Below are 12,246 nucleotides of genomic sequence, written 5' to 3'. Positions count from 1 at the left end.
GGGACACAGTATTGGAGATTTTAAATCCTTACCGTGTGTATATATATTGACGTATTACATTCCGGTTATCAGATCAGAGAATTTTTTTTCCCCTAACTACTAGGATAGTAGAAGGTTTTCATAGACAGCAGAATTTTAAAATTTCCTAATCATCATTGAATTTCCGAGTTGGGGGCTGGTCCCAATTTAGGAAATATTGTTCTAGTTGGTATCTGTTTTTGTGCTTTCTTAGGTATTGTTGTTTTCGGCTTATATGCTTTTATCCCTTCTTCAGACCAGAATCATCATACTCAGAGCTAAGATCCAGAGGTTGCTGTGTGCTAGACACTGTTTTCACACAGTAACTCATTTAATCCTAACAACAAAGCTATGAAACAGGTATTATATTCTCTCCCGTATAAAAAATGAGGCTCAGAGACGTCATGCCTACCCAAGATCCTGTAACTAAGATTTGAGGGAACAGACTCCATCTTAGCCATCATTTTAACTCTAGCACTTGAGTCATACTTGAGTTAATATAAGAGGTGAATAACCTAAAATCACAGTCAATATGTAGTCATCATCAAGTACAGCTTTTGAGTTCATATGTAGACTTCCTTCAATATTAAATAACATTGTCACATACTACATGCTTCTAAACCAAATTATGTGTATTCAGTGCATTACATAAGTTCTTCTACTTAGCCCCTACAACAGTCCTGTGGGGTGGAATTATTATCACTATGTGACATATGAGAAAGCATAAAACATGGATAAGTAACCTAGCCAAGGTTATTTGGGCACAGCTAGGAAATGGCAAAGCCCAGAGTCAATCAAGGTTATCTGATGTCTGATCCCAAATTCTTCACTCTTGAGCCAGTGGTTCATTCAACAGATAATTTTTGAGCACCTAAGTCTGAAGCACTCTTGTAGGCAGGCAAAATACCCATATCTTTAGAAGCTTGCTTTCTACTGGGGAAGATCGAAAAATAATATATGAGTCAGGAAATGATAAGGGCATTGAATAAAATGGAGGGTAAAGGAGATAAAGAATGTATATGTGTGGGAAGACAGGAGTCTATTGTATATGCTTGTAAGAAGGGGCCTCACTGATCAGATCCTGAAAGAAATAAGAGAACAAGCCAAAAGCTATCCTTCCAAGCAAAGGAAGACTAATTGTTAGGTTGTTTGTTTGTTTGTGTTTTTTTTTTTGTTGTTGTTATTTTGCTTTTTGTTTTTTTGAGGAACAGAAAGGATAGTAAGACTGGAATCAGAAGAGTTGTTAGAAATGAGCCCAGAAAAGTAAACCACACGTGACAGGGACACTTGTATAAAGGACTTACATGTTACTCTGAATGAAAGGTGAATCTACTGGACAGTTTGGAACAAAGGGGGAGCATTGTATCTGTTAGGTAGAAAATAGTCATGGTACAAGAGAGGCAGGAACATTAGTTTGTCAACAGTTGTAATAACCCAGGTAAAAGGATGACTCAAGCCACATAGAAGTGGTGAGAAAGGGACAGATTCTGGGAATATTTTAGGGAAGACATAACAGGATTTGCCGGATATGGGGTGCAGTGGGAGACGAGAGTTTAATAAATCACCTACGGGTGTTAGCCTGAGCAACCACAAGCATGGAGCTCCCAGTTACTGAGTTGCATAAAGAGCAGGTTTGGGGAGTAAAAGCAAGAGTTTGGATTTGGACATATCCAGCTGGAAATTTATCCAAGTACAATATCTCAGTATTTTCAGGGCATTGATTCTAGGACACCCCCACCCACTGGCAGGTACCAAACTCCTCTGATAACAAATCTCATATAAAATGGCACAGTATTTGCATATATCCTTACACATGTCCTCTTGTATAGTTTAAATCATCTCTGGGTAATTTAGAGTACTTAATACAATATAAATGCTATGTAAATAGTTATTTGTATTATTTAGGAATAATGATGGGAAAAGTCTACATGTTTGGGGTTTTGTTTCCTTTATATGCTTTTGATCTATGGTTGAATCCATGGATGTGGGACCCATGGATACAGAGAGTCAATTGTATACATAGGGGCCTAAGAAGCAATTGTGTTTATGATTCTGGTGTGCAAGGGAGAGCTCTGGGGTAGAGAGAAAAATATGGATGTCATAAGGAGAAATAAGTTCAGAAAAAACTTGAGTCCTAGGACACATCAACATTAAGAAGTCTGGAAAATGAAGATGGTATGATTATGTAACTTTTCTTCTTAAGCCTTTTAATATTGATTATACTGGTTGATTTTCAGATTTTGAGCCAGTCTTGCATCCCAAAATCCTTACACACCTCACTTTGTCTTAGTGTATAATTCTTTTTATTTATACTTCTGAATTCTATTTCTTGGTAATTTGTTTAGGATTTTTGCATCCGTATTCATGAGGAAAATTGATCTGTAGTTTAAAAAGTTTTGTATTGTCTTTGATTTTGGTACTATAATAGTTATAGCTTCATAAAAGGATTTGAAAAGTGTTTATTCCTCTTCTTTTTCTAAAAGAGATTGTGTAGAATTTGTGCTAATTCTTCTTTAAATGTTTGGTAGAATTTGCCAATGAAACCGTCTGGCCTGGAGATTCATTTTCATATTCATTCTTTTTCTCCTGCCACCTCTGTCACGTGGAGTTTTAAATGACAAATTCATGTGTAGATTTTGGTAGTTTGTGTTTTAGCCATTTTGTTTTTACAAAATAGATACGGCTTGAATATGGTCTGAATGTTCCTCAAGGTTGCATGTGAAATTTAATTCCTCTCTGAGGCATTAGGAAGGTAGACAATCCGACTGTGAAATTTAGAGGTGAGGCCTTTGAGAAATGATTAGGATTATTTAAGGTCATTAGAAAGGTGACCCATAATTGAAATGGCTTCATAAAATGAGGATAAGAGCACACACAAATATACACTCCCTGCCTCTTGCCCTGTGCCACCTCAAGAACTCTGCCAGCAAGAAGGCTGTCACTTGATGCAACTCCTAGACCTTGCACCTTCCAGAACTATGAGCCAAAATAAACCTTTTTTTTTTTTTAAGTAGCTTGCTCAGGTATTAAAGTCACAAAAAGCAGACTAATACAATCTAAGTTGTCAAATATATGTTTAAAGTTATTGATGGGCCTGCAGTGGTTCCATACACCTATAATCCCAGCAGCTTAGAAGGCTGAAGCAGGAGAATTGTGATTTCAAAGCCAGCCTTAGCAACTTAGCAAGACCCTAAGCAAGACAGTGAGACTCTGTCTCTAAATAAAATACAAAATAGAGCTGGGGATGTGGCTCAGTGGTTGAGTGCCTCTGAGTTCAATCCCCTGTACCAAAAAAATAAAAAGTTATTGGTGGTATTCTGTATTGAAAATTTTTAACTGATATTAGTTAAATGTTTAACTGATATTAGTAATTTATGATATTCCTATTTCTCCCTCTCTAACTCATTCCCCTCTCCACCAAATTTTTTAAGTATTTTTTTTAGTTATTGATAGACCTTTATGTTATTTATGCACAGTGCTGAGACTCAAACCCAGTGCCTCACACATGTATGTATGCTACCACTGAGCCACAGCCCCAGCCCCTCTGTACCAATCTTACTAGAAGTTTGTCTATTTTACTGATGTTTTCAAAGAACCAGGTTTTTATTTCATTGATGTTCTTTATTTTTTGTTTTTAATGTCATTAATTTTTTGATCTGATCTTTATTATTCCCTCCCTTCTATTTGCTTTAGGTTTATTTTTCTCTTTTTCTAGGTTCTTGAGAGGTGAAAGTTTGGATTTTAGTTTTGAGACCTTTTTCTTTTTCTAATATATGACTTAATACTGTAAATTTATCTCTCAGCTTGGCTGTATCTCTTTGCATAGATTTTGATAAAATGTTATATTTTCATTTTCATTCATTTCTATGTATTTTTGGTTGTTTCCCTTAAACTTCCTTTTTGTTCCATAGATTATTTAGTTTCGAGATGTTAGGAGATTTTCCTGTTATCTCTCTGTTAGTAATGCCAACCTTGATTCCTTTGAAGTTGGAGAACATTCTATATATATATATATTTTTTTTAATTTGTTGAGGTTTGTTTTATGGCTGAGCATATGGTCTATCTTTGTACATGTTCAACGTGCACTTGAATGTATGTTAGGCTCTTGTGGCATAGGGCTATTTCACACATTTTGTGGCTGTTGTTTTATGTTTAACCATTTAGTCTTACTATGTTTCTTACCAGATTTACCCTTTAACCACTGTCTTTTAACTCCTTTCTGTCTCTAGTAACTTGCCTTTACCAGCTCTAGTCAAGTATAAAGACCTTTCCTTTGTATCTCTTTTCCCTCCACTTATAATTAATTTTAAAATCTCATGCTTACATATTTAGAACTACATCAGACATCGTTATAATTTTTTATTTAACTGTTAAATGCAATTTAGAAAACTCAAGAACATAAGGAAAGCCTGTTGTATTCACACTTTTTTTGCTTACCGTTTTCCTTCCTGATGTTTCAAGATTCCTTTCTTTTCTAAATTTCCTGTTCACAGAACTTCCTTAGCTCTGTGTGTGTGTGTGTGTGTGTGTTGTTGTTGTTGTTGTTGTTGTTGTTGTTGTTTTGAGAAAAGTTCTTCCCAAATTGCCCAGACTGACCTCAAACTTGTGGTCCTCCTGCCACCACCTCTGTGCAGCTGTGATCACAGGCATGTGCCACCACATTGGGTTAGCCATTCCTAGGATTCTGCAATGACAGTCTTCTTTCTTTTCAGCACCTGAAAATTACTAAGCAACTTCCTTCTGACCTACATGGTTTCTCATGAGAAATCTATTATCATTTGAATTATTTTTCCCTAGTAAGCAAGATATTATTTTTCTCTGCTTTCAAGATTTTTTTTTTGTCATTAGTTTTCAGAAATCTAATCATGTGTCTTTTTGTAAATTTCTTTAAGTTTATATTATTTGGGGTTCACTTAGCATTTCAAATAGATTTTTCAACGATTATTTGTTTTAAGTACTTGTTCACCCTGACTTCTTCCTCCTGAGCTTCTGAGGTTCTTACTTTTGCGATAGTCCCACTGGCCCCTGAGCTTCTGTTTTTTATTTGTTTATTTCATTTGTGTGTTTGTTTGGGGTGAGATGGGGATGAACACATTCTAGGCAAGCACTCTGCCACTGAGCCACATCCAGGGATGCGGTCCTTTGTGTTTTTTGAGACAGGGTCTTGATAAGTTGCCCAGGCTGACGTCAAACTTGTGACCCTCCTACTTTAGACCCCCAAGTAGCTGGGACTGCAGATGTGTGCCACCACATTCAGCAATCTGGGAAATTCTGTTATTCAATCTTCTAGCCCTTAGATACATTCTTCTGTCCCTTTCACTCTACTGTTGAACCCATCCTCTGAGCTTTTTCTTTGTAATGAATTTTCAATTAAAATTTCCTTTTGTTCTTTATATCTTATATTTCTGCTGAGGTTTTCAATTTTTTCATTTGTTTGAGGCATGTTCATAATTCTTTATGGAAATATTTTAATCATGGTTGCTTTAATCTGTTAATCAAATCTAACATCTTTGTCATCTTAGTGTTGATAGTTGTTAAGACTGTCCTTTTCATTCAGTATGAGTTCTTCCTGTTTGGGGTATGATGAGTGATTTTTTTTCCCCCACTAGAACCTGGACATTTGTATATAATGTTCTGAGACTCCAGATTGTATTTAAGTCTTCTGTTTTGACTGGAATTCCCTTATAGCTTTCCTACTCCAGTAGGAGGGTAGTCTGTTTCATTACTGCCAAATGGAAATAGAGAGTCCAGGTTTCTCACTCAGCCTCCATCGGCACCCAAGGAAAGCTCCCTGTTACTGCTGGTTGGAGGTGGGTGTTCAGCTTCCCACTTAGTCTCCACTTACACTGTGGTGGGGTTGCCTTGTCACCACTGGGCAATGGTGATGGTCCTGACTTGTCACTAGGACTCTTCTGACACCTCATTGGTAAAGAGTAAGAAAGGTACTTTCTTGCTGAGTGGGTATGGCAATTTAGGCTCCCTGTGTGGCCCAACTAACAGTATATTTTGGGGGGATGATGTGGGACTGGGAAGGGCTCATTCTGGAGCTGGTGGGGTTGGAATTCTTATATCTTTTGGTTCAGCTTAAGAAAAGGTAGGTTTCTATTCCATCTCCCCAGAAGCAGAAGTTCTCTATATCTGTGTTCATATGTATATGTGTATATATATAAATAAACAGAATTTTATTCATATAAATATTTAACTGTTAATTAAGAAAATAAACATACATGTGCACTTATTAGTCACTTGGAGAGTTTATGCCCGTTTCTAATGCCAGGGCATAAGTGGGGCTTGAAGAATGGGGATTTACCATATATATTTCAATGCACATTCTTTTCTAAGTTAAAAACTACTTTTGTAGAATATATTACTTGCCAAAGAACTTCTTGTGTTGTGAAGGGGATGGGCACGTAATGTTCATGTATCACAAGGCACAGTTTCATAAGTATTCTTCAGAGGACAGGAGTAAATGAAGAACGAAGTGAGCCGAGAGTGATTGCTGAGCCTCCACATTCTTGTATGTGTACTTGGTGTTCTGCAGAAATCTCCCCTTTGCAGGGCAAATCCCTGTGGTGAACCTTCATCTCCCTTCATTCTTCAAAGCTTAGCACTGTGTATGGCACATAGTATATGCTAAAGAAACATTTCTAGGTAGAAGGAAGGCTGGGTAGGAAGCAACAAAACCTGAGAATGCTGAAGGTTTAACGTCTGACACCTGCTTGCCATGTGCACATCTCTTAACTTCTCCCATCCTTGGGCTTCTCTTCCTATTACTTCTTTTACTTACTTACTAGACAGTGAGTGGGTGGGAACTGCCTGGAAGACACTGTACCGGGGCCAGGGGAACAGCACGGAAAGCTGCAGCTCTAAGAATGTGCCATTTGGTGGGGAGATAGGGAAATAACCAAAGACCATAGTCCTCCAGCATACTCAGCTCTACTGCCAGGTGGAGTACTGAACAAGGACAAGTCCCCCTTTCATCGCCAGGTGCCTGTTCTTGGGAATGGAGAGCCTGTGTCGACTGTACACCTTTCAGGATTCCTGCCCCTGGATGTTCATCACACTGACCTTATGCACTTTTAAAATCATAGATTCCCAAGTATACCTGCCCCCCTTAAAAGAGATTTTGATTCAGCAGATTTGGTGTGCAGCCCAGAAATCTGTACTTAATCATTACTCCTTGATTCTGATAATAGCCAAGTGACATGGTGCTCAACTGGAATCCCAGCTACTTGGGAGTCTGATGCAGGAGGATCTCAAGTTTGAGGCCAGCTTGGGCAACATAATGAGAACCTATCTCAAAATAAAATAAAAAGGACTGGGGATGTCACTCAGTGTTAGCATTCCCCTGACTTCCATCCCCAGTACCACCCAACTACCGCAAAAAAAAAAAAAAAACAGACAAGCAGGAAGTTCTGGTAGAACACACACGGCCTTTATACTCAGTCAGGCTTGAGGTGAATACCTTGACTGACACCTGTTTGCCATGTGTACATCTCTTAACTTTTCTGATCCTTGGGCTTCTCAGCTCTTGGATGAAGAATTTACATACATAAAATACCTAGCAAATGCCTGGCATATGATGGACTTTTTCAGCAAAAATAAAAAATATATTCTCTTCCTCCGACTCAAGAACTTGTGTTGGCAATTCTAATGTCTGAAGTTCTAACTCTGAGATCCTAAACCCAGTCTTCCTTTTCATAGGCTAATCATTTGGAGTTAGAAGTTTTGCAAATCATCTATCAAGTTTATTTTTTGTTGAAGGAACCAAAATTTGTGGAAATCATGTAACCAGGTACTGCAAGAGTCCAGACTAGAAACCATATCAAAAGATTTCTGAACTCATGCTGTTTCCTGTTCTGGAAACAGCCTAAAAGTGAGCTACCATACAGCCAAAATCTAGAATTGTGATTGCCCTCCAAGATGAATATACTGAGGTTCTCCCCTGATCGATGAGATCAGTTATCTGCAGGAACAATTGACCCCAAGAGAAGACTAATGTAGCGATTAGCTGAAGAATGCAGTTCAGACATAGCTGGCATCAAAATCCTACCAAAGAGAACCAGATCTTGGGTTATGGCCACTAGTCCAACAAATATTTATTGAATAACTGCTCTGTGCCAGAAACAATAAACAAGCCAGTCAAACAAAGATCACTGCCTTCTAGAGCGTATGTTTGAGTGAAGGGAGAGAGGAAACCAACAGGTGGATAATCTGGTTTGACAGGTGACACTAAGGAAAACTTGAAAGGCAGAGAAAGGAGGTAGGGAGTGCCATGGTGGAAAGGTGACAGAGTGGGCCTACCTCAAAAGTCACCTTTGAGCAAAGCACTGTGAGAGGCAAGGAGCAAGCCATGGGAGATGGGAGGAACAGTGAGTGCAAAGCTCCCAGCATGCGCTTGCATGAGAATGTCACTCCAGGGTGGAGCATCTCTGTGGTCTCTTTAGTAGGTGCTGTGAGTTTTCTCCCTTCTGGGCAGTGCTTGTGACAGGCCTTTTGCTTTGAGCAGTCCTTCTGCCTAGCCCCACGCATATAGTCCTCCCACTCCAGCAGGGATCCTTCTTCCTCCCAAGAGATTCTTTGTTGGTGTTCATTCTATTTCCAAACTCCTTTTGCACTTCTTCCCCACCCTTTTCATTTCTTGCTTGTGTGATAATAGTATATGTACCTTTGATCCACCATCTATCCTTTAAATGTCTGTAAAGTATTACACCTTGTCCTGTACAGAGTATTCCATTTGTCTCCACCACCTGTACACTGTGATCTTACATAGCTCATCTGGTGACAAGACCGAGTGATGGGGAGCAGGGGAAGAGGATTGCCTGCTCTCTAGTTGCAGGTCTCTTCTGCCACCCCTGCAGTGACTGCTTCCCAAGACCACACGGGTACATTAAACTAGAAAGGGGGAAACAGCCTAGAACTGTGCATTCATGCTTTTTTAGTTACTATCTGAACTCTTAAGCATTTTCTCTATTTACCTGGAGTGAGCTTGTTCTGCAGGCCATATCCCAGTATCACTTTTGGGCCAGAATGCCCCTGTTGATGTTAGCTATAGAAACATCAAACTTCACAGCAGTGCCACTTTAAATAATCAGGGTTGCACTTTATAGGAGTAGAATGTAGGTACTCATAAGGCTCTAAATCTTCAGACAGTTCCTTCTGTAATTGACGTATTGTCACACAAGTATGATTTCATGGCCATCCCATAAAGCTATATGATTGCCTTTTATAGTTATATCAAAGTAGCAATGTGTTATACTGTCTTTCTTACAGAAATCTGGTTTATATATTTCTGAGCCTTAACCCATTCTTTAGAAGATCTCTGTGATAAATCTTCATCTGTTTAACATTCCATTGAGAGAATATACCACAATATCCATTCTGCTGTAGATGGCATTTGAGTATCCTCCCTAAAGGGTGATTGTGATGGTGTATTCTAGAACACATCTTCTGAGAAACTATTCATCTTCTGTTGGGTATATATCAAAGAGTGGAATGGCTAGATCATAGAGCACACCTATATGTACCTTTAGACTAACAGGTGCTGCAAAAGAATTCCTGAAGTAATCATGCCAATTTATGCATCAACCAGTACTGAGAGTTCTAGTCGTTTCATATCTTTGCTAATGCCTAGTATTGTCCTTTCCTTTTTTTTTTCCTTTATTTTTTCAATTTAGCCCTTCTGAATTGAATTTTCCTGACTCATGATGTTGAATAGCCTTCTGTGTGTACTAGCATTTGTATACCCTTTGCTGTTATAGATCTGTGCAAGTCCTTCTCCATAGTTCTGCTGAGTTATTTTTTTAATGGTTTATTTCTAAAATTTTTTATACATTCGGATATGAGCATTTTGTTAAATATACAGCAAACATCTTCCTGTCTTTGTAGGTTGCTTTTTCATCCTCAGAATGGTGTGTTTTCAATAATATGTTACTTGCTTTTTGTTTTAAAGACATGACTATAGCCTGCATACAAAATAGAAATCTGTTCATTTTAGAAGCTATAAAAATTAATATTTACTCAAAATTAATACTTCAGTCCTCCAAAAAAGTTTCAAACATTCCATGTTGGATTATTTATATAGAAAAAATATATTGTTAGGACTATAAGAAAATTTACAGATTATATTTTCAATGAATTCAGTTATTTCACTGATAAGGAAGTGGGAACCCAGTGAAGTCAAATAATTTCTAAAGCTACAGAGTGAACAGTGGAGTACCTTTTACTTCTCTACAGTGAACTCTTCACCATTTAACATTACACCAAACAGTTTTTTGCTGTTTTTATTTTATTTTTAATATTTTTTAGTCGTGGATGGACACGATACCTTTATTTAATTAATTTACTTATTTTAATGTGGTGCTGAGGCAAGGACCTGCCACTGAGCCACAATCCCAGCCTACTGTTTTTATTTTTAAAGTTTAAATGATATGCAAAGTTATAAAATAAAAAATATTGTCTTTATGAACTTATAATACAATTCAACAGAGATAGACAGATTCAAGAGTATGCATGTAGAGAAATCTATCTATTTTAAAAATGGGAATCAAATTGTTTGATTTATTTTCTTTTCTAAATGCTGTATATTAAATATTTTCTGTATTATAGAGATTTATACTATAGTAAATTATATTATATCTTCTTTTTGTTAACAGCTGCCTAATATTTCTATTTTATGGATATAAAATAATGTATTTACCACTGTCTCATTTATTGACATTTGGTTGTTTCCAATTTTGTTGCTGTTCAAAAAATACAGTAAATAGCTTTGTGTTTATTTTAATATGTTCATAGAATAATTCTTACATGTTTATATAATCAAATTTTTGATAGCTATAAAAATTTGGCTTTTAAGAAAAAAAAAAGAATGGTGTGTTTTGCTGAACAGTTCTTATTTTTATTGTTATCCAGTTTTTTGATTCTTTTCAGTGCTGGGGATTAAACCCAGGGCCTCATGCGTACTAGACTAGTGCTCTATCTTTGAGCTGTATCTCTAGACCCCTTTTTATATTTTCTTTGGTGACATGATCTCACTAAATTTTGCAGTCTGACCTTAAATTTATAATCTTCCCGTCAATCTCTTGAGTACCTGTGGTGTGCCCTACCACACCTGGCCAATTTTTTTCCTTTTCTGTATCCTGTTTTTATATCCTGTTTAAGAAATCTTTGCCTACTGCAAGCTCACAAAAATGTTCTGCTCTGTTTTCTTTGGAAAGCTTTCTTGTTTTCCATTTCACATTTAAACCTGATATGAGATGAAATCTAGACAGAGAAAGACACATGCATGAATGCGCTCGAAAACACACACACACACACACACACACACACACACCGTCATCCTTATCTGCAGTTTTGGTTTTTATGGTTTCAGTTACCTCTAGTTATCCATGGTCCAAAAACATTATTAGTCTTGACTCTTTAAGAGAGATTACACACACCTAATTTTTACTCTAGTATATTGTTATCATTGTTCTGTGTCATGATTATTGTTGCTAATTTCTTACTATGCTTAGTGTTTTAATAACTTTATCATAGACTTGTATGTATAGGAAGAAACATAGTGTATATAAGGTTAGGTACGATCTGGTGACTACTAAGTATTTTTCATATGGATAGCTGGATGATGTGGCACCTCTAAATGAAAAGACTCTTCTTTCTCTCACTTCATTTCATTGTTACCTTTGTCAGATGTGTTGACCTAGATTTGAGCTCTGTTCTATGTGTAGTTCTATTTCTGGACTGTATTATTCTCCAATAATCCATTTATCTTTCTTTATGCCAATTACACACTAATTATTGTACCTTTACAGTCAATTCTGAAATGAGATAGTATAAATTTTCTAATTTCTTTCCTCTTCTTCAGGATTATCTTTGCTACTCTAGGTCATTTACACTTCCATAACATTTTAGAATCATGTTACGTAAGTCCTGCAGGGGTTTTGCTTGGAATTATTTTGACTTTACCAATGATTTTTTTCCAGGGGCAGTATTTGGGCTCCACAAGATACTTGGCCCTGGCTGGAGACATTTTTGGTTGCTACCCCTGGGGAAATGCTTTTGGCATCTGTGGATATATGCATGGCCAAATGCTCAAGGCCAAGGAAGCTGCCAAGTAGCCTACAATGCACACAGCATAGCCTTCCACCAACAGATGATTATGCAGCCCAAAATGTTAATAGTATACCTGCTGAGAAACTGACTTAGTGTAGCTCCTGTTCTAGTTAGACT

General features: G+C 37.3%; 1 protein-coding gene across 1 annotated transcript in view; it reads left to right on the top strand.

Moving 5' to 3' along the window:
• Positions 1-12,246, top strand: part of Tti1 (TELO2 interacting protein 1) — a 50,298-nt gene that overhangs the window by 558 nt on the left and 37,494 nt on the right. The window lies entirely within an intron of this gene.

Source organism: Ictidomys tridecemlineatus, chromosome 5 (genome assembly GCF_052094955.1).
Source record: "Ictidomys tridecemlineatus isolate mIctTri1 chromosome 5, mIctTri1.hap1, whole genome shotgun sequence".
Lineage (NCBI taxonomy): Eukaryota > Metazoa > Chordata > Mammalia > Rodentia > Sciuridae > Ictidomys > Ictidomys tridecemlineatus.
The sequence above is the reverse complement of the archived record's forward strand: the minus strand, read 5'-3'. Positions and strand labels throughout refer to the sequence as shown.